The following is a 21,677-nucleotide window of genomic DNA, read 5'->3' as shown; positions in this document are numbered from 1 at the left end:
GCCATTCATCATGGAACCTCAAGCTAATGAGGCCAAAGCCTTGAGCCACGGATTGTGAAAGAATAGATCTACCATTCTAGAGGTGCTGGTTTATGGGCCAGCATGTTTTAAACACATTGTATTGATTGATAATTGATTGTATGTGTGTGTGTGTGTGTGTGTGTGTGTGTGTGTGTGTGTGTGTGTGTGTGTGTGTGTGTGTGTTGGTACTAGGGCTTACTCTGTTGCTTAGTTTTCTGCTCAAGTCTGGTGTTCAACTACTTGAGACAAACTTCTATTTCTGGCTTTTTTGTAAGGTTAATTGGAGATAAGAGTCGCACAGGCTTTTTTGCTCAGGCGAAAAACCACCCACTGGTGGCTTGTTTTAATATTGTTTAACAAACTGCTGATTCACAAACTCAGTCTACAATTTCCCATCTCATCACCAGAAACCATTAGCCCCCATTTCTTTTTTTATTTTTTATTTTTTATTTTTTGCTGGTCATGGAGCTTGAACTCTGGGCCTGGGCACTGTTCTGAGCTCTTCAGCTCAAGGCTAACACTCTACCACTTGAGTCATGGCACCCACTTCCAGCTTTTTCTGGGTATGTGCTGAGGAATGGAACCCAGGGCCTCATGCATGCAAGGCAAGCACTCTACCACTGAGCCACCTTCCCAGCCCCTAGCCCCCATTTCTTTATCTTCCAAGTGAGGATGATTGTAATGGTATGATTTCCAGGCTGGCAACAGAGAGATCTGCTTAGCCAGAAGCTGTAAGTATGCCAGGAGCTGGTGGCTTAGGCCTGTCATCCTAGCTACTCAGGAGGCTGAGATCTGAGAATCATGGTTCAAAGCCATCCAGGGCAGGAAAGTCTTTCAGACTGTTACTTCTAATTAACCACCAGAAAACCAGAAGTGTTGCTGTGCCTCAAGTGGTAGAGCACTAGCCTTGAACAAAATAGATGAGACACCACCCAGATTCTGAGTTCAAGCCCCAGGATTGGTGTGAACATGAAAGACAATGTGTGTATGCACCCTCTCTCCACCAATCACACACTGGAAAGTAGAGAAGTGGAGGGAGTGGCACCAGAACATCCAGACACATGTCACGAACCAATCAAGCTGGGGCATTGCCTTTCCCTTCTGGAATGCTTGGGGATTTCCTTTCTAGCCTCCAAATCAGAGTCACTCTTCCACTGCAATTCAGATTCTGGATAGGGTCTACCTGAGCCAGGACAAGTTCTTTCCTCTCCAACTCTCTCCAGGAGCTGGTGTCCACCAAAGCTGGTGGGAACATGTTGAAATGCTTTAGCTTGGGGGTGATTTATATTCCAAATGTTCACTGGATTTGTCCAGGAACTGCCAGGCTTGATTTTGAGCAGGTGACCAAGCCAGCTGGGCTTGCTTGGTCACTGAGCTGTAGCCTGTTGTTTGCCACTCAGGACTCTAGGTCAGCCCATGGGGAGGAAGAGCAGCGGTGGGCCTCCTGGCCCAATCCATGACTCTACAGCATCCTCTCCTGGCCAGCCACAGAATTACAGGCACTCTTGTCTGGTTCTGGTTTCATAGTTTATGTTTCCATTCCTGGGGCTTTAACTCAGGGTCTGGCCTATTCTTGAGTGTTTCGTCCTCATGCCTAGTGATCTACCACTTGAGCCACAGCTCTACTTCCAGCTTTTTAGTTGATCATTTGAAATAAAAAAAATCTCAGGGGGCTGGGAAGGTGGCCCAGTGGTAGAGTGCTTGCCTTGCATGCATGAGGCCCTGGGTTCGATTCCTCAGCACCACATAAGCAAAAAAAGCCGGAAGTGGTGCTGTAGCTCAAGTGGTAGAGTGCTAGCCTTGAGCTGAAGAGCTGAGGGAGAGCGCCCAGGCCCAGAGTTCAGACCCCACAACCGGACCCCCCCCCCCAAAAAAAATCTCAGACTTTCCTGTCAGAGCTGGCATTGAATGTTATTTCTCAGCTCTCAGCCTCTTGAGTAACCTAGGATTGCAGACATCAGTCACCACCACTGGCATCCAACTAATCCTAGCTTTGCTCCTCACTGGCAGAAAGACATTTGGAAAATTATTTAACTTCCTAGTCACTTGTTGGAATGTTGAAAATGATTTGTTTTTGTAATGCTGATCCTAGGGCTTGGTGCTGTCCTTGTGTTTTTGTTTGTGTTTCTTTTTGTCTTGTCAATTGTGACTTTAACTCAGGGCCTAGGCACTGTCCTTAAGCTTTTCTGTTCAAAGCTAGTTAGTGTTCTACTATTTAGAACCACAACTTCACTTCAGGGTTTGTGGTGATTAACTGGAGATAAAACTCTCACTGACTACCCTACTCTGGTTGGCTTTGAATCCCAATCCTCAGATCTCAGCCTTCTTAGTAGCTAGGATTACAGGCACGAGCCACCACCATCACCCAGATCCTTGAGCTTTTTTTTAACTCAAAGTTGGTGCTCTACCATTTGAACCCCAGCTCCACTTCCTGGTGTTTGGTAAGCCCCATGACTGACAAAACAGTCTCATGGGCTTTCCTGCTTGGACCAGCTTCAAACCACAATCCTTTAACCTCAATTGCATGAGTAGCTGGAATTATAGGCATGAGCAACTGGCACCCAGTTTTTATGTTTCTTAAACCAAATTAAGTCACTTTCCAACCCCCAACCTTTAAGAACTTCTGTTTCAGAATAAAAGTCAAATTCCCCACCATAGCCTGAGGGGCTCCACCTTAGCTAGTGGTTCTCAAACTCCTCTAGAGAGCTTGTTTGAAGCAGGAATGTGTATGTGTATGTATACACATTCTCTAACCCCCACTCACACTAACGTGTTAACTTTCAAAAATAAAGCTTTTCTTTTTCTCATTGTTACATCTACAGTGTCTACAACTAATAAACACAATAGACATAAAAGTAATGAACCAGACACAAATATATGCATTATTAAAGTCCTTGAAGTCATAATGAATTTCCCAATTTTTATTTAAAGCATGTACCTACATATACCAGAATTTAGCAACTCAACAAACTTCAACCGTTCCCCATGGTATAACCCCTGCTTTCACTGTATATGATGTTGGTATAATTTGTGGAGGGGAAGGGAAAAAACAAATCGTTAAAACAGGAATACAGGTGGACCCACTGCAACAATGAGATGTACAAGTCGTTGTGTCAAAAAACAAACTTTACAACTTTGGTGGGGGGGGTTAAGGAGAATTCGGTGGGGGGGGGGTCGGAGGGAGGATGGGAAGGGATGGGAAGGAGAAACAAAGGAGGAGGCTACAATGCTTGTAAGAAATGTACTCATTATCTTGCACATGTAATTGTAACCCCTCTGTACAGTGTTTTCACAATAAAATAAAATAAAATAAAAAATAAAATAACCAAACTTCAAGTAGGATAAACTCAGAAATCCACACTGTCACATTGTAATTAAATTGTTGAAGACAGAGAACCTCCAGAGTAATACACACAACTCATCATACACAAGAGATCCTCAATGAGATTATGACCAATTTCTCATCAGAAACGTAGGAGGACAGCAGACAGCAAGAGCAACAAAGTTAAAGTGCTAAAAGTAAGACTATCATCCAACCTTTCCAAAAGAAGAAAACCTGGACACCAGTAGCTCATGCATGTAATCCTAGTTTCTCAGGAGGCTGATATCTGAGGATTGCAGTTCAAGGCCAGGCTGGTCAGAAAAGTCCCCATGAGACTCTTATTTCCAATTAACCACTCAAAAACCAAGTGGTAGAGCACTAGCTTTGACCACAAAGAGGCTCAGGGACAGTGTCCAGGCCCTGAGTTCAATACCACACCTGACAAAAAATAAAATTAAAAAATAAAAAGAGAAAAACTTTCCTCAAAAAATGAGAGCTGAGCTGAGTACCAATAGCTGGGGGCCTGTCATCTTAACTACTCATGATTCTAAATTTTGAAGATTATCTCCAATTAACCACCAAAACAAAACAAAACAAAAAGCCAGAGTAGAGCTGTGGCTCAAGTGATAGAGGACAGGCCTTGAGGGAAAAAAAAAAAACTTAGGGATGGCATGTATGCCCTGAGTTCAAGTACCGGGACAAGCCCTCTCCCCGCCCTGAATCTTTCCCAAAAGAAAAAGCCAAATAAGAGCAAAAAGGTAAAAAATTCAATCTTAGTAGCCCTCTCAAACACACAAAAATTGAAATAAAAGCAATGAAGTGGACATGCTGGTAAATCTAAATAAGGCTTTATTGTTATAAAACAACAGCTATGGGGGCTGGGAAATGGCTCAGTGGTAGAGCGCTTGCCTTGCATGCATGAGGCCCTGGATTCCATTCCTCAGCACCACATAAGCAAAAAGAAAAGAAGCCGGAAGTGGCGCTGTGGCTCAAGTGGTAGAGTACTAGCCTTGAGCTGAAGAGCTGAGAGACAGCGCCAAGTCCCAGAGTTCAGGCCCCATGACCGGATCCCCCCCCAAAAAAATCCAGCTATAAACAATAACTAGTTACATATTGTTGTTGTTGTTGGTTGTGGGGCTTGAACTCTGGGGCCTGGACCCTGTCCCTGAGCTCTTCAGCTCAAGGTTAGTGCTCTACCACTTGAGCCACAGTGTCACTTCCAGTTTTCTGGTGGTTTATTGAAGATAGGAGTCTCATGGCCTTTCTTGCATGGGCTGGCTTTGAATCATGATCTTCAGATCTCAGCCTCCTGAGTAGCTAGCATTATAGGCGTGAGCCATTGACCCCTGGCTAGTTACATATTTTTAAAAGAGAAGTTCTATGTTTCAAATTTAGAATCTCTAGTTTCAAACTAGATCCCTCTCACTAGGCAGAGGATCTACCACTGGAACCCACTCCCCTAGACCTTGCCTTTCAATAATTTGAAAATATCAACCCACTGCCTCTTGATTGCAAAGCAAGAATCATATGATAAATTATTTTTCTCATAGATGGTATTATCTGCCAGTAACTCCTAGTGGAAGTGGATATTTCCACCACCAAGGGAAGTGGGAGAGAATAAAGACCCAGTGACCCAGTGGTCCCAGTGCAGGGAATCCTGCATAAAAGAAGAGAAATGTACATGTAAATGATGGAAATCCACAGGAGGTAGAGAAATGCAGCCTGCACCTGGCTTCACCTCCTGACTTTCCCTTTCCCATGCCTGGTTGAATCCTTCCTGGCCATATTTATTACAATGTATCCTTTCTTAGCAATACCTCCTGTACCTCAGTTATAGGTTTGAAGTTTCTCTTATTCTGAGAGTTTGTTTGCTTTGTGGTTTCATCTTGTATATTCTTACAGCCTTTTACTTTTAATAAATCATTTCTTCAAGTGGTGTGCCAGAGATTTTGAGTTTTTTAAAAATAAAATCGTATGGCATCAAACATAAAGAATCAGGGTTTAATTTTTAATCTGGATATCACTCTGGTAGTCTCTTTGATAAGCTCTGGTGTGCCTAGGACTTCATTGTGGTGCACCATGGATTCACACATTGTTGGACCAAGTCCTAGGACCTACCCACAAGAAAACTGAGGTCTTTGCACTGGGAGCCTGGGGTTAGTGTCTGTGCAGGAGCAGATCCTAGGATCCCATGGCCCTGAAGAAGGAGAGAGGTGCTTGGCCACTGTCCCAAAACATTGCTATGGTGATGAACATAGTCATCCACCTTGACCTACCTGAAGTCATTGACAACAGTCCTCAAGGTCTAAGAGCTAGACCCCGGCTGTAATTGGCCCATTCTTCCCTGATGTCACTGGGTCCAGCTGGATTGGTCCATTTCCTCACTGATCTCACATGCCATTGTGAGGTCTCTGCAGTGGTTCCAGAAGGTAGGTAGTTTCTGTGCAGTGCTGAGATCTCCTTTGATGACTACTGGACTAAGTCAGAGCTAGGTTGATACTTTTTTAGCTGGGGAGGGAGGTTTTGTGTTGTGTGGGTTTGGGGATTTCTGTTATTCTGTAGTTTAGATTGTGCTAATTTCAGTTAAGATATACTACCACTGAATTGATTTAGCTGTTTCATTAAGATTTGATACCCAACACATTGATTTTGCTAATTTTAATTATGATTTGCTACCTACTGTATTTACTTAGCTAAGTATAGTTAAGATTTACTATGCATCATATTTAAGGAGCTAAGTTTAGTTAGGGTTGATTCCCTGCCATCCCATAAAGAAAATGGAGTCAAATGACAATGGATACACTACATTCTCCTCCAGGGAAGATGAGATCCTTGCCAGTCAATACCATGTACAGCATGTACATTGTCTATGGCAGCTATGGGGAAGTGAAGGCCTATCTGCCTCACAGACAGTGAGGTAGCAGTAAAAATACTGGAGAGAGAAGACTACCGTATGCTGGTAGAAAATGAAGTGGATATTGTTAAGGCTCTGAATCACCCCCACATGATTAGGGTGTTCCAAGTGATCCAGGGAGAGAAACATGTCTACCTGGTAATAGAAATGGCCACCAAGGGAAACCTGCAAAAGTGGATCAGAGCATCATGCCACCTATTTGAGAATGAATCTAAGTTTCTGAAGCAGATAGTAACTCCTGTGCAGTACTTTCATCTGAATAGGATGGCCCACCTTGACCTAAAGCCTGACAACATCCTACTGGATGAAAATGGCAATACTAATGACTTTGGGTTAAGCCCGAGGATTGCCCCAGGGCAGTTGCTCACAGAAATGTGTGGTGCCTACATATTCCATGCCCCTGAAACCTGAAACAGGTTTCAAGGTGGATCTCTGGGGCCTGGGCACCAGCTTGGTTTTTATGATTACAAGAAAATTCCCATTTAAAGGGACCACTTCCATCCAACTATGTATACCAATTATACAGGGCAGGTATGATGTACCATATCACCGGACTGCAAAAGGACATAACATCCTTTCACAGCTGCTAACTGTAAACCCACAGCAGAGGCCAGATACACACCAGGTAATGGTTTGATAGAGTTGAGGAAGGCTGTCTGTGTCCAGGTGAGCCACTGTCCAACAAGTTAGGTCGGACAATTGTCACCAGAATGTGTTTCATGGGATCCAACAAACTTCAGACCTACACATTGGTACTACAGAGAATATTTGATGAAGTGATGGCCACTTACTTTCTGATAAAAGATGGCTTAAAACAAGATAGTGCCAGCCCTGTGAAACTAAATCAGTGCACCTGCTGTGTTCAACCATACCCAAATGTCACAAACCTTCCCACTTTTCTTGTAAAGAGATCAAGTTTAACATGACCACTTCAGTCTCTTCTGCCAATGTGCAGCGAGACGCAGTGCCGCCTCCCTGCCATTCCCCTCTGCTTCCTGCAGAGGAGCTCCATTCCCAGTATCTCACAGCATACTTCAGTGGCTGCCCTCAACTGCTTCTCCCTCCTGACGAGCTATGAAGAGACAGCTGTAAAGCAAAAGCCCTGCCCTCTGCAGAGCCCCAGGATGAGAACAGAGTCTGCAGGGTTAGCAAGAGACAGTGCTGCAGTGAGCCTGGAATGAAGCTTAGAAGATATGGGGTCTGGTATGCCAGAGGAGGCTGTACAGAAAGTTCATACTACTGTGTTCCCAGCATACCTAGCAAAGACTGCTGCTCTTGCCTTGGGAACAGAGATAAAACATCAGAGGAAAATGCCTTTCCCTCTGAGCAGCCTAAGAATGATAGCAGAGACTCTATCTCAAAAAGAAAATGGGGCAAGAGGGAAGTGGTTAGCAGGATAGTAGTCCCTGCTCTTCACAGATGGTGCTGCTGTCTGCGAACCAGGGAACAGAACAGTTACAGGGAAGGCAGAGAAGAGCCCTGAAAGACGTCAAAGGCATTCAGAGCCAGAAGCCCTATCACTGACATATGATGCTTCTCACACACCCATCTGGAGACAGCAGAACAACCCCAGCCCCAGGGGGTTTGGAAGAACAGGGTCATGCAAGAGAAATGAGCCTGAGTCTCTGAACACTAATAACCCTATTAGAAAATGGCTCTAGTCACAAATTGTACTGCCTGAATACACTTAAAACTGATTTTCTTAGGGAAAACAACATGAAAGTCTTTCAAAGACAAAACAGGAACAATCATTATCATAAGGAAACAATTGAGGTCAAACTGTCTGTGGTTGCCTAGAAATGCTGTCCTCTAAAGAGAGGACATCCTTAGAACACTTCGGATGAATGAGAATAGCTTAGAAGTGTTTGTCTTCTCACTTTAAAACTAGCTAAATGACTTCAGCTTTTAAGCTTGAATTCTAATTTTACTTAGAGTGTGTAGACAAGTCCCTATTACCTTTGTTTAGAAATGTATGTGGTGTAAATCTGTGTATTTTATAAACCTATGAATCTATGAATACTATAGTCTATAATAACCTGTAAATTTATTCCCTTATGTAACTGTAACCTCTCTATATATCACTTTGACAATAAAATTAAAATAAAAAATCTGAATTCTAGAAGTAATATTATAAGCATTATGTAACTCTGTTCTTTTTTTTTTTTTTTTTTTTTTTTTTTGGTCGGTCGTGGGGCTTGAACTCTGGGCCTGGGCGCTGTCCCTCAGCTCTTCAGCTCAAGGCGAGCGCTCTACCACTTGAGCTACAGCGCCACTTCCGGTTTTCTGATGGTTTATTGGAGATAGGAGTCTCGCGGTCTCTCCTGCCCGGGCTGGCTTTGAACCGCGATCCTCAGATCTCAGCCTCCTGAGTAGCTAGGATTACAGGCGTGAGCCACCAGCGCCCGGCTCTCTGTTCTTAAAATCGAGAAAACCCAACTTTATTTGCAAGCAACAGAGAGAGAAAGAAGAGAGAGAGAGAAAGAAAGAAAGAATGAGAAACCAGCATCAATTGCTGCTGGTGAAGATCTTGAATTCTGCACCTCCTCTCCTGTGAGAAAGAGACTCACGAGTGATTACCACTGCCTGTGGTCACGCCCCCATCACCATGACTAGGCACATAACACAAAGGAAATAAGAAAAGTCAATAACACACATTCTATCCATTTCCCCAAGGCTGCACAGCCCAAGGGATCAGAGCATGAAGATGCATCTTAACATAGACTGTGAATTTTCAGTTCTAGACAAATGACCGCCCTGGCAGAAAGAAAAACTAAAGGTTTTTGTTGTTGATGGCAGTGGTGGTTGGGGTAAAATTTTGGTAAGAACAGCTTGGTTTTACTTTGACCTTTTTCGCGTTGTTCTTTTCTCCTTAAAAGAAATTCTTTGTTTTTCCTTGTATCTTATGAAATAATTCTTTCAGTTTTTTTTCTATTTTCCAAATTATATTTTTCATTTAAATATATTTTTCCTCTCTCTATCCATGCCTGCTCCATGTCTCCTAGTCACAGAGCTTGAAGTCAGGTCATGAACACTGTCCCTGAGCTCATGTTAAGGCCAGTGCTCTACCTCTTGAGCCACTTTTCTACTTCTACTTCTGAATTTTTTGGTGATTAATTGGAGATGAGTATCCTGGACTTTTGTTCCCAGACTAACCTCAAAACTCAAACCTCAAATCTCAGGTTTACAGGCATGATCCACCTGTGCCCAGCAGCTTTAGATGCTTTAATTTACATGTAGGGCTAGGTGCTGACTCTGAGCTTTTATGCTCAAGACTAACTCTAGCACTTGAGCCACATCACTTCAGGTTCTTTGGGGATGAGTTAGAGATAATAACCTCAATGTCTTCCCTACCTTGGTTGACTTTGAAGAGCCTCAGACCTCAGCCTCCTGAATAGAGGAGTACACGTGGGAGCCATGGGTGCCTGGCCAATTAATAAGTCCCCAAACTACCTTGAATACTTTAGAATGACAAACCGTTTTCTACTGCCTGGATTTCAGACACACTGCAGGTTGTAAGGGAGGAACAAGCTGTGTTGGAGAACCAGAAATACTTGCTCAGGGTGCTAATGTATCAGAGAAACTATTCACTGTGAGGTGAAATGTGATTTACTCTTTGAATCAACTAAATTCCTTTCTTTCTAGTCTTTTTCTTAATAGAGCACTTCACTTCATTGTTTTTCAATTCCAAAAAATTTAAACTTAAATTTATCCCTTCTTTGAGAATTGATTACACAATAAATGAGTTTCCTCATTTGTGTGCCTGTTTTCAAGGGCCTGATATGGGTCTTGTGTCCTATTCCACCATGGCCCCTCCTGAGATGAGCTTCCTCAGGAGAGTCAATGATTGTGTAAAAGGTCTGATAAACTGACAGGTGTTATAGAGGAGTCTGGGTGGACTCAAGTGACTGGATGAGATTGTACTCATTTATACATAGCACTGATTTAATATTTCAAATGAATGAAATGTAATCTTATTTCTTACTACAAAGCAATATATATACATTTACATATTATATATATATATATATATATATATATATATATGTCTGTCTTTGAAAGATTTGCAAACTTTATTTTAGAACTATATGAAACTCAAGAAAAGTAGAGATTGGTAAGGTTGATATTTCAAAGTAGAAATTGGTAAGGTTGATATTTCAAATCAAGTAAACAGGTTGTATTTTATTTTACTTTTTTGCATGTCAACTTTATGCTTAATTCACACTGAAATTTTCAAAATCAATGAGAGTGCATTTCAAAAGCTGCTCACTTTTGGCCATTTAAAAAACTTTTATAAATGGAGGTTCCTCAAAAGACTTCACATAGATCTCCCCTATGATCCAGCAATCCCACTTTTGGGCATTTACCCAAATGTTTACAAACAAGACCACACTAAAGCTACCAGCACAACTATGTTTATTGCAGCATTATTTACCATAGCTAAGATATGGAACCAACCCAGATGCCCCTCAGTAGATGAATGGATCAAGAAAATGTGGTATATATACACAATGGAATTCTATGCCTCCATCAGAAAGAATGACATTTCCCCATTTGTTAGGAAATGGAAAGGTTTGGAAAAAATTATATTAAGTGAAGTAAGCCAGGCCCAAAGAAACATAGGTCCCATGGTTTCCCTTATTTGCAATATCTAGTATAGGTATGAGTCAAGCAGAAAAGGTCAGATAATGTGATGTTAGGAAAACGAACCCTTAAATATGTATTTTAAAGTTTTCGTTTCTTTCATGCATGTGTTTCTAACGCATTTATAAGATTATTTCTTTGTTGCTTTGTATGTCCCTCCCCCACAGTGTAACCCCCACTTTCACTATATTTGATGTCAGTATAACATGTGGAGGAGATGGGGACAAACAAGTCGTTTAAGGATTCAGGTGGACCTGTTGCAACAATGAGAAGTACAAAATGTCATGTCAAAACCAGCTTTACAATGTCGGTGTGTGTGGGGGAGGGGGGTATATTTGGGTGGGAGGAGGGGGGTATAATTGGGTGGGGAGAGGGGGGAGGCAGGGAAGGGAGGTGAAGGGTAAACAAAGGAGGAGGCTGCAATGCTTGGTAAGAAATGTATGCATTATCCTGCCCATGTAATTGTAGCACCTCTGTACAGTATGTTCTCAAATAAAATAAAATAAAATTAAAAAAAAACTTTTATAAGCATGTATTAGTATAACATGTGGTTCTGGGATTTTTTTTTTCCACATAAAACTATCCATGATAAACTGTCTGCCGGCAGGTATTCAGTGTGAACATTCCATGATGACCTGTCACCACAGTGATGAAATGAGGCATGTCTTGCCTTCTATTTCAACTGTCAATCAGAGCCATGTGTCACATTTGTGAGTAGTTGGGACATTCTATTTCCTGTCAAAGTCCTAAGAGATGGGAAATCTGAGAAGCCACTGTAGAGGTATGTACATACTGAGGTTCTGAATGCTGCTTTTATCCATGGGACTGCTCTATCTTAATCTATATTCCTCATTTTTTACATTCTGTAATAGTTTTATTTTTTTTAATCTTCTTTTTATTTTTTTTGCACTCCACGTGGCTGGGAAAGAGAGGAGAGAGCGAGGAAAGAGCTAGAAAAGAGCAGAAAGAGGGGTAAGAACAGCAGCACTCACGTGGTATTCAGGTAAGAGGTATGTTTATTCAGTAGACCTGATGGGACCAGGCAAGCTTGGCACTCCACGTGGCTGGGAAAGAGAGAGGAAAGAGCTAGAGCAGAGAGAGCTAGAAAAGAGCAAGAGCAAGAGAGAAAGAGAGCTAGAAAAAGGCAGAGAGAGCAATAGTTTTATTTTTTAAATTTAATTGCCACAATGATGTTACATTTATATCCATAAGGTAATGAATACATTTGTAAATGTTACAAAATTTCATTAAAATATTCAATTAAGTTATGAAACTAATTTTTAAAATATTTTAAATTCTAAATATTGTAGTTTTTCCAATGTAGGGTTTGTAAACATCTTGGAAGAGAAAAGATAACAGGGAACACAAGTACTCTCCCTCCAACAGGTGAGGGGACTCGTGATACTGAATAGAACAATGTCAGAATTTGAGATGTGGCTTAAGGAGTAGAGTGCCAAGCTTGAGCATAAAAGCTAAAGGAGACTAAAGCATCATGAATTGAAGGCTAAGTATCAGCACAAACACAAGGAAAAGGTGAATATATTAATAAAATTCCATGAAACATAGGTTGTATATCTTCTTCTTCATGTAGATGTCCTTAGACATAGTAATCCAGAAGTTTGGGATGGGTTTTCAGGGTATAGTGACTGAGAGAGTACTGATAACTTAGTCCCTGTTAGGCAGATAATGGTGTAGTGTTGACAAGGAATTGGGTTATCAGGATAGTGGAGTGGACACGGGGTGATGGAGGGAAAGTAGCTTGGGTATTAGTATTAGCATTAGTTTGTGCGAGTTATGCACTGTGGCAGTGAATGTGTATCTACAAGGGAGATCAACTTCTGCTCTCTTGTCCTGAGGCAGCTAGTGAAGGTGAGACTTACTGAGCTCCTGGCTGGTGAGGAGGACCTGAGAAGGAAGATGCCTGTCCTCAGCTGCCCTTGTCCCCTTACTTGTTCTTTCACTCAGCTCAGTAATCACCAGAAAGTTGTCACCATCCTCCAAGCATCAGTTCAGTAGGACACAAGGCCTCTGTTAATTAGTTATAACTGCTCATCAGGGATGACCAAAGAACAGTGAATTCTTGGAACAGACATCAAGTGGCAATTGGTTTGGGATGTTCTGAGTTCTGAGCCTTCTTGGGTGCCAAGTAGAACAATGGTCACACGTGGGGTCACCTACTGGTCAGGAAGGTTCCCTAGAGACCTTTGACTGAGAAGATGCTGAGAGAGGATTGTCACAAGTGAGCACCCTCTCATGTCCTTCAGAGAAAGTCTATTTATAAGAAGCTATCTTATTTTTGGTCAGGAATAGAAAGGTAGAGGCAGTAGGCACAGGTTCATGATTTGAACCTTTCCCTGGCTCAAGCTGTCCCCTAGAGCATTAGTATTCCCAGAGTCACTTTGTTACAGAGGATTTAAGACTAAGACTTGCTCTTGGTTCTGGATTCCATGACATCATGCAGAGGAATCAAGAGTTGGGGGAGCTCTGTATCCAGCACCCAATTAGATTCTTTTCTCATTACCATCACTCAGGAGTGTATTGAATCTGAGGAAGTGTTCAAAATCTCTTACTTTCAATTCTTGCTATGATCTTTCCTCAGGGCTGGGTTGAAATCACAGGAAACAGTAGATGTTCTCTATGACTTGCAAATTATTTAATCACATAAAGAAAGTAGACTTCAGGCTCACCTTTCCCCATGGTTAACCAATTGGAACAACATAGGCAGACAACTCCAAACATGGAACTTTGCACAGAGTATAGATTCCACATTGTATAGATTCCATATTCAATTTGATTCCAGGACACCAGGACTCAACCCTTTGATTCCTGTCACCTTTTTCTCTATCTGATGTGTTATTTCTATGTGAACTGCTCTCAGTGAAAGTATTTGCCCACATAATCACTCTGTGATGTTTAAGCACTTGCCACACCGGAAAAATCTTCATGTTAGGTTAATTAGGTAGGTGATCAATGAGAACACCACATGTTATTCAGGCAAAGAGCAGTTTATTTCTGAACTTCTGGTTTAAGGCCAGTTTGGGGATTCCAGGTGGCTAGAAATGGCCAATTCACCCCTGGGCCATGTCTTATCTAGGGCATGGGTGAGGAGAAGGTGTGGTCAGGTGAGGGAAGTTGTGGTCAAGTGGGGGAATAGCTGTGGCCAGGTGGGAGAAGGTGTGGCCACCTCAGATGTGGCTATGATCTCAGAGCCTGGGACCCTCCCACAGTCAGATGAGAGGAGTGACCATGGGCAGACCAATATGTGATCTCAGAGAAGGGGGAGATGACTGCCTCCAGGTATGCCAGTTATATAGTTCACACAGGTACTGGTAGAAGATGTATACAGATGCGGGGGGGGGGGGGGGAGAGAATAGTCATCTGTATGGGGCCCTCCCGGAGTGTACCTTACACTGCTCAAGCCCACACTGACTCGGTCAATTTGACCAAAGGATTAAGAAGAGCAAAATCTTGAACAGAGAGTCCTGACAAAATGGACCAATCTCTCATGCTTCTGCTAACAGCTATTCTACTCTCAACTTCTGTGAGAAATTACTTCTGTTTTTGTTAGCTTCCATGTTTGTGTGAGATTGCTCAATGTCTTTTGGTACCAGGATATTTCACTTCATGTAATATCTTTCATGACCCTTCAACAGTCTTCTCATCACACAAAGAAAAATGCGTTCCAGATGTTAGATATGCAAGCAATGCATAATGAAAACAAAGAACATCACATTGTACTTCAAAATAACAGCAATATAATTTGTAATCAAATAAAATCTTTGAAAAAATTATTACGAATTGTCACATGGTCAGCTAGTCTACTCCCAATCTCTGTGAGAAGTTGGTTCTATTTTTCAAAGCTTCCATTTTTGTGTGAGATTGCTCAATATCTTTCTGCACCTTGTAATTTAACAATATAGGATCTTCCATAGTCCTTCAAGAGATTGTAAATGACAGCCTTCTTCTCACCTCTGCTTTAATACTTCACGCTTTAGTTTTCATTTGCATTTTGAAGAACCCCTTAAAATCTTGAGGGAAAGCTAGGCACCGGTGGCTCATGTCTGTAATCCTAGCTACTCAGGAGGCTGAGAGCTGAGGATCGTGGTTCAAATCCAGCCTGGACAGGAAAAGTCCATGAGACTCTAATCTCCAATTCACCACAAGAAAACCAGAAGTGGCACTGTGGCTCAAGTGGTAGAGCACTTTCCTTGAGCTGAAGAGTTGAGGGACAACACCCATGACCAGAGTTTAAGCCCCATGACGGACAAAAACAAACAAAAGAAATAAAATCTTAAGGGGCTAGATAATACACATTGCCTCTTGTCTTCTTGTTTTAAAAGATACATTTTATTTTTTTATTCTGAATTACCTCTTAGAAAACTTTTGAACTCAAATGACAGTTTTCCTTAATGCAAGAATTACAATCAACAGCATTGTACCAAGAATCTAGATTTAACATCTTTTTGTCTTTTGAAACACATATCCAATATCAGTATAGCATTGAAACCAAGTCGCATTACACAGATAAACTTTTTAACCCTCTTTGTAAACCTTTTTAAAAAATGTTTAATACATCCAAGGGGCAGTTCTAGCAATACCAATCATATTACTCAATTTACCACTCCTTCCTGTGCAGAGCTCTAGTGATTTTCAGAATCACCGCACATCATCATGGAGTGGTGATTTTTGTTTTTAAATTTCATTTCTGTCTAGAACAGATAATCTGCAGATTGGCCCTACATTGGTAGGGAGGATAATGAAGGAACCTACCTGCTTGGGATAGAGAGCTATTCTGTTGCTCAGATCCAACCCCTCCCTCCTCCATGGATTCCTTCCTTCATGTCACTGGGAGTGTATTCACTCACAAACTCATTTGCAAAACATTCTTCACCATGTTGTTCTGTTGCTCCCAAAGCACCCGTGCTCACTGCTAGCTCTTCAACTTAGGCTTATGAAGATAGCAAATATTTACTCTGGAGCATTTTATCTGGAATTGATTGTGATCTTCATGGAAATCATAGAACATCCAGAGAAAAACTCACACAATCCCCCCTCAACACACAAACACACAGAAACACACACATACCTCCTTTTCAATGCTGTTTTCCTTAAGTGTGTTTAAAATATTTCTTATACTGAGAATTTGTCATGTTGAGAATCTTGGTGACTAGGTCTATGACGTTAAATCAGTCCTTAAACTTCACTGCTCAGAAGGTTTGCGCTATCATATTAAAGGTTGTGAAGACTCAAAACCAGGCCAAGGGGTGAAAATCTAATGACTTATCATTCCCATTTTACAAGGAAAGCTCTTTCCATCCTGTTCTTTTGTCTGTTGTCAATTAGTTAATATACTGCCTGGTGGTTAACCTGCAGACTCCTAGGAAAAACCAGGCTTGTGATTCCACAGGGCCTTAGATGAGGATTTGGACATCAGAGCCTATGAAAGTAGGTTCCAGAAGGATGAAGTATAGGTCCTCAGATTCCCTACCCAATGCAAAATATTCCTTGCAAACTTGGCTGCAATACAGGACATTGGGACCTGTATTGTGGAGGAGGCACAACTTACTTGATATAAAACTGGAAGAGTAATATATGACAATATCTAGTACACAGAAGATTGCAGAGAGTCTCAGTTCTCCAACCTCTGGGATTTTCTCTTCATTATCAGCTGCTAGGGCATAGGTGTGCCATTGTCCTGACTGAATGAGAAACACCCCATCGGGAAAGTTAGAAGATGGATCTTCAGTTTTGCTCCCCAAACACTCAGGGGTTCAAGTAACCTGCTTGTGATGACCTGGAGGGTTCCCTCTCCAGACTCTGAGTTCCTTGACTCCTGTCTTTCAGAAGAGAAATTACTGGAAATATTCAGAGTCTCTGATTCTTACTGCATTGTATTAATCAATTTGAAGAGAGAGATTCAGGAAAGGAGTATTTTTAGGAGGAGATTCTATTCCTTAATTGAATGACCACATGGAGATCTGTTTGTCCAAGTAACACACACACACACACACACACACACACAATTATAAAAATTTAATACCTAAGCTTATATGAAATATCATGGCAAAAATCACAGATCATGTGGTCCATGTGTTCTTAACTATGTTTTATATTACTGTCCAATGACAAAGGAAGAGCTAAAAATAGAAGACTAATGGTTGAATACAGACACATAGGGCAATCTATTAAGAAATGTGATTGATGCACAAAAGTGAATGTGAGACAGACACACTGACACTCAGTCAAAGAGACATATAAACACACAGTTTCCCCACACACACTAGTTCCCCATAGCACCATATTCAGGCTACCTGGTACTGATACAATTGAAGATTCTGCTGGGCATGAGAACATGTGAGCAGCAGAGCCAGCAGCAGGATTCTTATGCTGTGGGGCTTTCTATCTCCTAAGGGAGAAGCTCAAAGCAGCTCTGTGGTTGGGTAGGGTGGCATCTCATGGGCTCAAAGCCAGCCTGTGCAGGAAAGTCCATGAGGCTCTTCTCTCCAATTAACTACTCAGAAAAAAGTGGAAAATGGTGTTGTGGCTTGAGCACAAAGAGACTAGGGACGGGGTCCAGGCCCTGAGTTCCATTCTCAGGACTGGCGGAGCCAAAAAGAAAGGGAATGAAGATATTGATCAGAAGATGCTGGAATTGAGTCTGAGAAGCAAACCACTGAGTCAAACTCTGGTTTCATATAGACTGGATGTGTTTCCTTAGGAGACATTTCTTAGGAAGGTAACATCAAATTTGATGTTACCTTTATTTCTCCCTCTGTCTCTCTCTCTGTATATAATATATAAATCTCTCATGCAAACAGCATATAACACCTTACACAAAAATAAATGCATAATACAACATGGCTATATAATGTATAGTATGCACATACAACATATATACGTGTGTGTGTGTGTGTGTGTGAGTGTGTGTGTGTGTGTGTGTGTGTGTGTGTGTGTGTGTGTGTGTGTGTGTAATATAAGGTTTGGAGCACTGTCTTGGATGATGTAATGATTTTTGCCCATGCAAGTCTATTGAGTCACACCAACATTCAGAAGGGTTCATCTTCACAAGTTTATTCTACCTGACCATGTGACTCTACTTTCCCAAATCAAAGTAATACCATTCACCCAGCCCTGGTGGGTCACACCAGCCATCCTGCAAACTCAGGAGGCTGAGATCTGGGGCCATGGAGGTTCAATCAGGAAAGGCTCCCAGACTCCTCTCTCCAACGAATCACCAAAAACCCAGATCACCACAAGGTGGAGCTGTGGGTCAAGTGTTAGTGCACCAGCCTTGATTGAATGAGCTCTGGGGCCGAAGTCACAATCCAAGGTAAAGCCTAGGACATGGAAGATAAACTCCTATGAAGCCAGAATCCAGGTTCCAATTTCAGTGATTTAAATGTAAGGTGCATGCCCATTTAATTGGAGCTGATGGGTATGTATAAGAGAGATTTTCTGATTAATTACCAAAGGCAACTTAGAAACTTCTGTTTCCATCTATTCCCACAACTCTTGCTTCATTACAATCATCTGAGAAGAGAGAAAGAAGCAGAAGGGAAGGCCAGTGCACAGGCTCCATTTTGTGGCAAATGTCTCCTAACTCTGAGCAAAGAGAGGCCAGCAGACAGAACAACTGAATAACGAATGTTCTCCATTCATCTCTATTCCCATAGTGGGGAAAAAAGCAGTGATTTACCTTCCCCCTTCCAAATGTAGTGGATGTGGTCACTCTAGATGCCAGTTTCCAACATGATCCTTCTCAGCTCCATGTCTTCCTCTTCAGTGACAAGGCTGCCTGGTTTTCCTGCATGGAAGAGAAGACAAGACAGTAGCCACATAGACCATCATACAACCGGCTGTATACTGCATCCTCTGGGGTCTCCTGTGCTGTTTCCTGATTCAGAATCCCACCATGTCCCCTCAGCCTCCATCCAGGGACTCTGCCTGGCCCTCATCTGCCCACCTCAGTCCAATGGCTCCGATAGCCCAGAAACTCAGTGTCAAATGGGGAAGAGCTTTATTCAGTGGCTAAGCAAGCAGACAAAGCACACATAGCTAAGCTGAAAGGGCCCAGCCCAACCTCACAGAGGGTGGACTTCTCACAGGGAGGGAGAGAGAAATACATGCAGCTCCCTGGCTGTCAGGGGGTATTTCTAGGGTAAGTGGAGGGATCTGACCCCAAAGCTATGCAAAGCTTGGTGTTTTATTTTTGCTCTAAGCACTCCTGGTGTTATTCTTTCTGAGTTTCTGCCTGTTGGGGGCATTTATTCCAGGTAAGAAGCAGCCTGCCACAAAACAGATCCTTATCCTTGAGAAAAGGCTGGTGCCCTGTGATCTGCATTATGGACAGGAGGTGGCTTACATTGCAGGGGGGTGGGAGAGAATTTCTCAGGGAAGGCACAGATCCTGCCAGACAAATGTTCATTCTTGGGGTGAGAATTTCATTGCTCAGGAAGGAATGTCTCCTGTTGTCTTTCTTTGAAGCAAAGATGGTGCTTCTCTGTTTCTAAACACCATGTTGCTGAGTTGCCTTCACCAGGCCTCATTTTCCTCCATATCCTGCCTCATTTTCCCCTCAATGACTCTGGTCCCTTGATCTTAGGGTTGCTAGATGGATGAATATCAGCTGTATTTGCTCTAAACTGACCACACTTCATTTTGCCCAGCCTGTGCTGCTCCAATATCACTTGTCAGCTGGTCTAAGGACTTGAACTCAGAACCTGCCTGTTGTTCCTGAACTTTTCCACTCAAGTCTAGCCCTGGAAAACTTGAGTCACAGCGCTAATTCCCCCTTGTTGGTTGTTTTGTCAGAGATGAGAGTTTCAAGGATTTTCTTGCCTGGACTGGCTTTGAACCTTGGTTGCCAGGTCTCAACCTCCTGAGAAGCCAGCATGAGAAGCCACCAGCACCAGGCTGGCTTCATTGTCTTGAGACCCAGATTCAGGGTCGTTGCCTTTTCTCCCAAGGAAGATCAAGGTCAGAGGGATAAACACACTTGAGCAAATGAATGCACCATCCCAGCTCTCCAAGCTCAGTGTAGAGGTGGCTGTGGTTTGCTTCTCTGCATAGGAAGAAGCTGCAGTACTTACCTGCCAATATGATCGTGCTGGTTTTCCTTTCATCTCTATTCACAGAGACCATTTTCAATGTGAGGAATTCATCTGTAATTTTCAGTATTTAGATATGGAAAGTGTATTCTGGAAATTCAAAATAACGATGTCACAATGCAAGAAAATAGATGGTTCATTGTGTTCGGTAATGTCTCTGGTGACATGAGAATTCAGTCTCAAGAAACAAGAGAAATCCCATCCTGCAGGATGGAATGGGGAGTCTTTCTTGGAAAGCTGGCGATTGCAGGGGGAGTCCTGACTCAAACACCTGCAGCCCAGAAATTCATGTGCACCAAGCTTATAAGGACAAGAACTTCATATTTAGGTTGCAGGCCCTAGTCTTACAAAAGCCTACCACAGAGGTGAACACTCAGGGATGATCAAAGCAAACCATGTGCAGAACTAATCAGGAGTGAGCATTCTCTGTAGCCAAGCTTTCTTGGGGCTAAACAGCATGGCACATGCAATTCTAAGAATGGCCCATCTCATGTCTAGGCCTTCGGGAGCTGGAAGAAATGCTCCCACAGCCCAGCAAGACACAAGGATGTCTGTGAACACACGGAGAAGTTACTCAGACACAAGCATTAAAAAAAAAGATTAAAGAGAGCAAAATCCTTTTACGGGGAAAGGAACAAAGATAAGTTAGGGAAAGGGACTCACGCACAGGCATTCAGAATAAAAGCAAGATATACAGAGCCAGAAGCTCCCTCTTTTTGGCTTGGAAAGGCAAGCAAAGGATGACTTTGTCTATCTGAAGAACGAACATGTGAAGAGTGAGTTGCAGGAAGAACCAGCGACGAGAAAGTGTAACACCAGCAACAATGAAGACCAAAGATTAACATCCAATTGTGCAGGACTCTAGGTGAGAACCTGTTATTATCATATAAACACCCCTAATGTGAAAGACCTCAGTATTTCTTACTTAGACAGCATGTAGCCTATGCTGGGCTGCACCACTGTCTTTCTGCTTACCTGCCTTCCCTGATTGATTGTTTTTTAATTTGTTCTTTGCTTTTTCAAAAAACCCCATTACAAACTCTGCATAAGTGAATATTTTTATGGAAGTCAGTATTTGGAATGTTGCTTCCTTTTTTGGCAAGATGAAAACCATTGGTGATTATTTCACATCACCATACACACACCTAGTAGATTAGGCCTCTACCTCTTGTAACTGAAGCATAAAGTCGGCTACCCTAGGAGATGAGCATCTGTGGTTGGATTATGGGGACTTTCCCGGTTATTGTGGAGGATCTGCTCCTTCAAGCAGTTCTCTGACTCTACTGAAGAGTCTGGTCGCCTTTCATGGCAGCTGCTGCTATTTTGATTGGGGGAAAAGCTTGCCCTGAAAGCATCGTCCAGGTTTCCAGTTCCTTTCAACATCTGCTCATGTCACTGCAAAGCATCCCCAAATGTTATCCACAGCAACAGGGAAGGCTTGGAAACAGGAGGAGGCACAGGGAGTAGGACTGGGCCTGAGTCTTGCAAGGTTCAGGGTCTTGTTCATGTGGACTCGGTCCTTGTGGGCAGGAGGTGTCTGTTGCTACCGCCACGACCAGCAAGGAAGATGCGACACCGAACTCTTCTCTCTGCAGTTTATTCAGGACCTTTTAGTAATCTTCTGACCCCAACCCCGGGGAGAATTCCCCACAGCCTTAAGTACCCACTGGGT

The 21,677-nt window shown here is 42.5% G+C and overlaps 2 long non-coding RNA genes across 2 annotated transcripts; one reads left to right on the top strand and one right to left on the bottom strand.

Annotated features, from left to right (window-relative positions):
• The first annotated feature begins 5,793 nt into the window (after positions 1-5,793).
• LOC138841374 (uncharacterized) lies at positions 5,794-12,429 on the top strand. Its single transcript, XR_011376407.1, has 3 exons — positions 5,794-5,835; positions 11,506-11,679; positions 12,285-12,429. It is a non-coding gene; the product is annotated as an uncharacterized lncRNA (long non-coding RNA).
• A 5,734-nt stretch (positions 12,430-18,163) lies between these two features.
• LOC138841373 (uncharacterized) lies at positions 18,164-20,094 on the bottom strand. Its single transcript, XR_011376406.1, has 3 exons — positions 19,988-20,094; positions 18,595-18,702; positions 18,164-18,235 (listed from the first exon to the last, which is right to left on the bottom strand). It is a non-coding gene; the product is annotated as an uncharacterized lncRNA (long non-coding RNA).
• Positions 20,095-21,677: the final 1,583 nt, after the last annotated feature.

Source organism: Dipodomys merriami, unplaced genomic scaffold (genome assembly GCF_024711535.1).
Source record: "Dipodomys merriami isolate MVZ:Mamm:240054 unplaced genomic scaffold, mDipMer1.0.p SCAF_319, whole genome shotgun sequence".
NCBI lineage: Eukaryota > Metazoa > Chordata > Mammalia > Rodentia > Heteromyidae > Dipodomys > Dipodomys merriami.
Note: the sequence above shows the minus strand (reverse complement) of the source record. Positions and strands in the feature narration are given on the sequence as shown.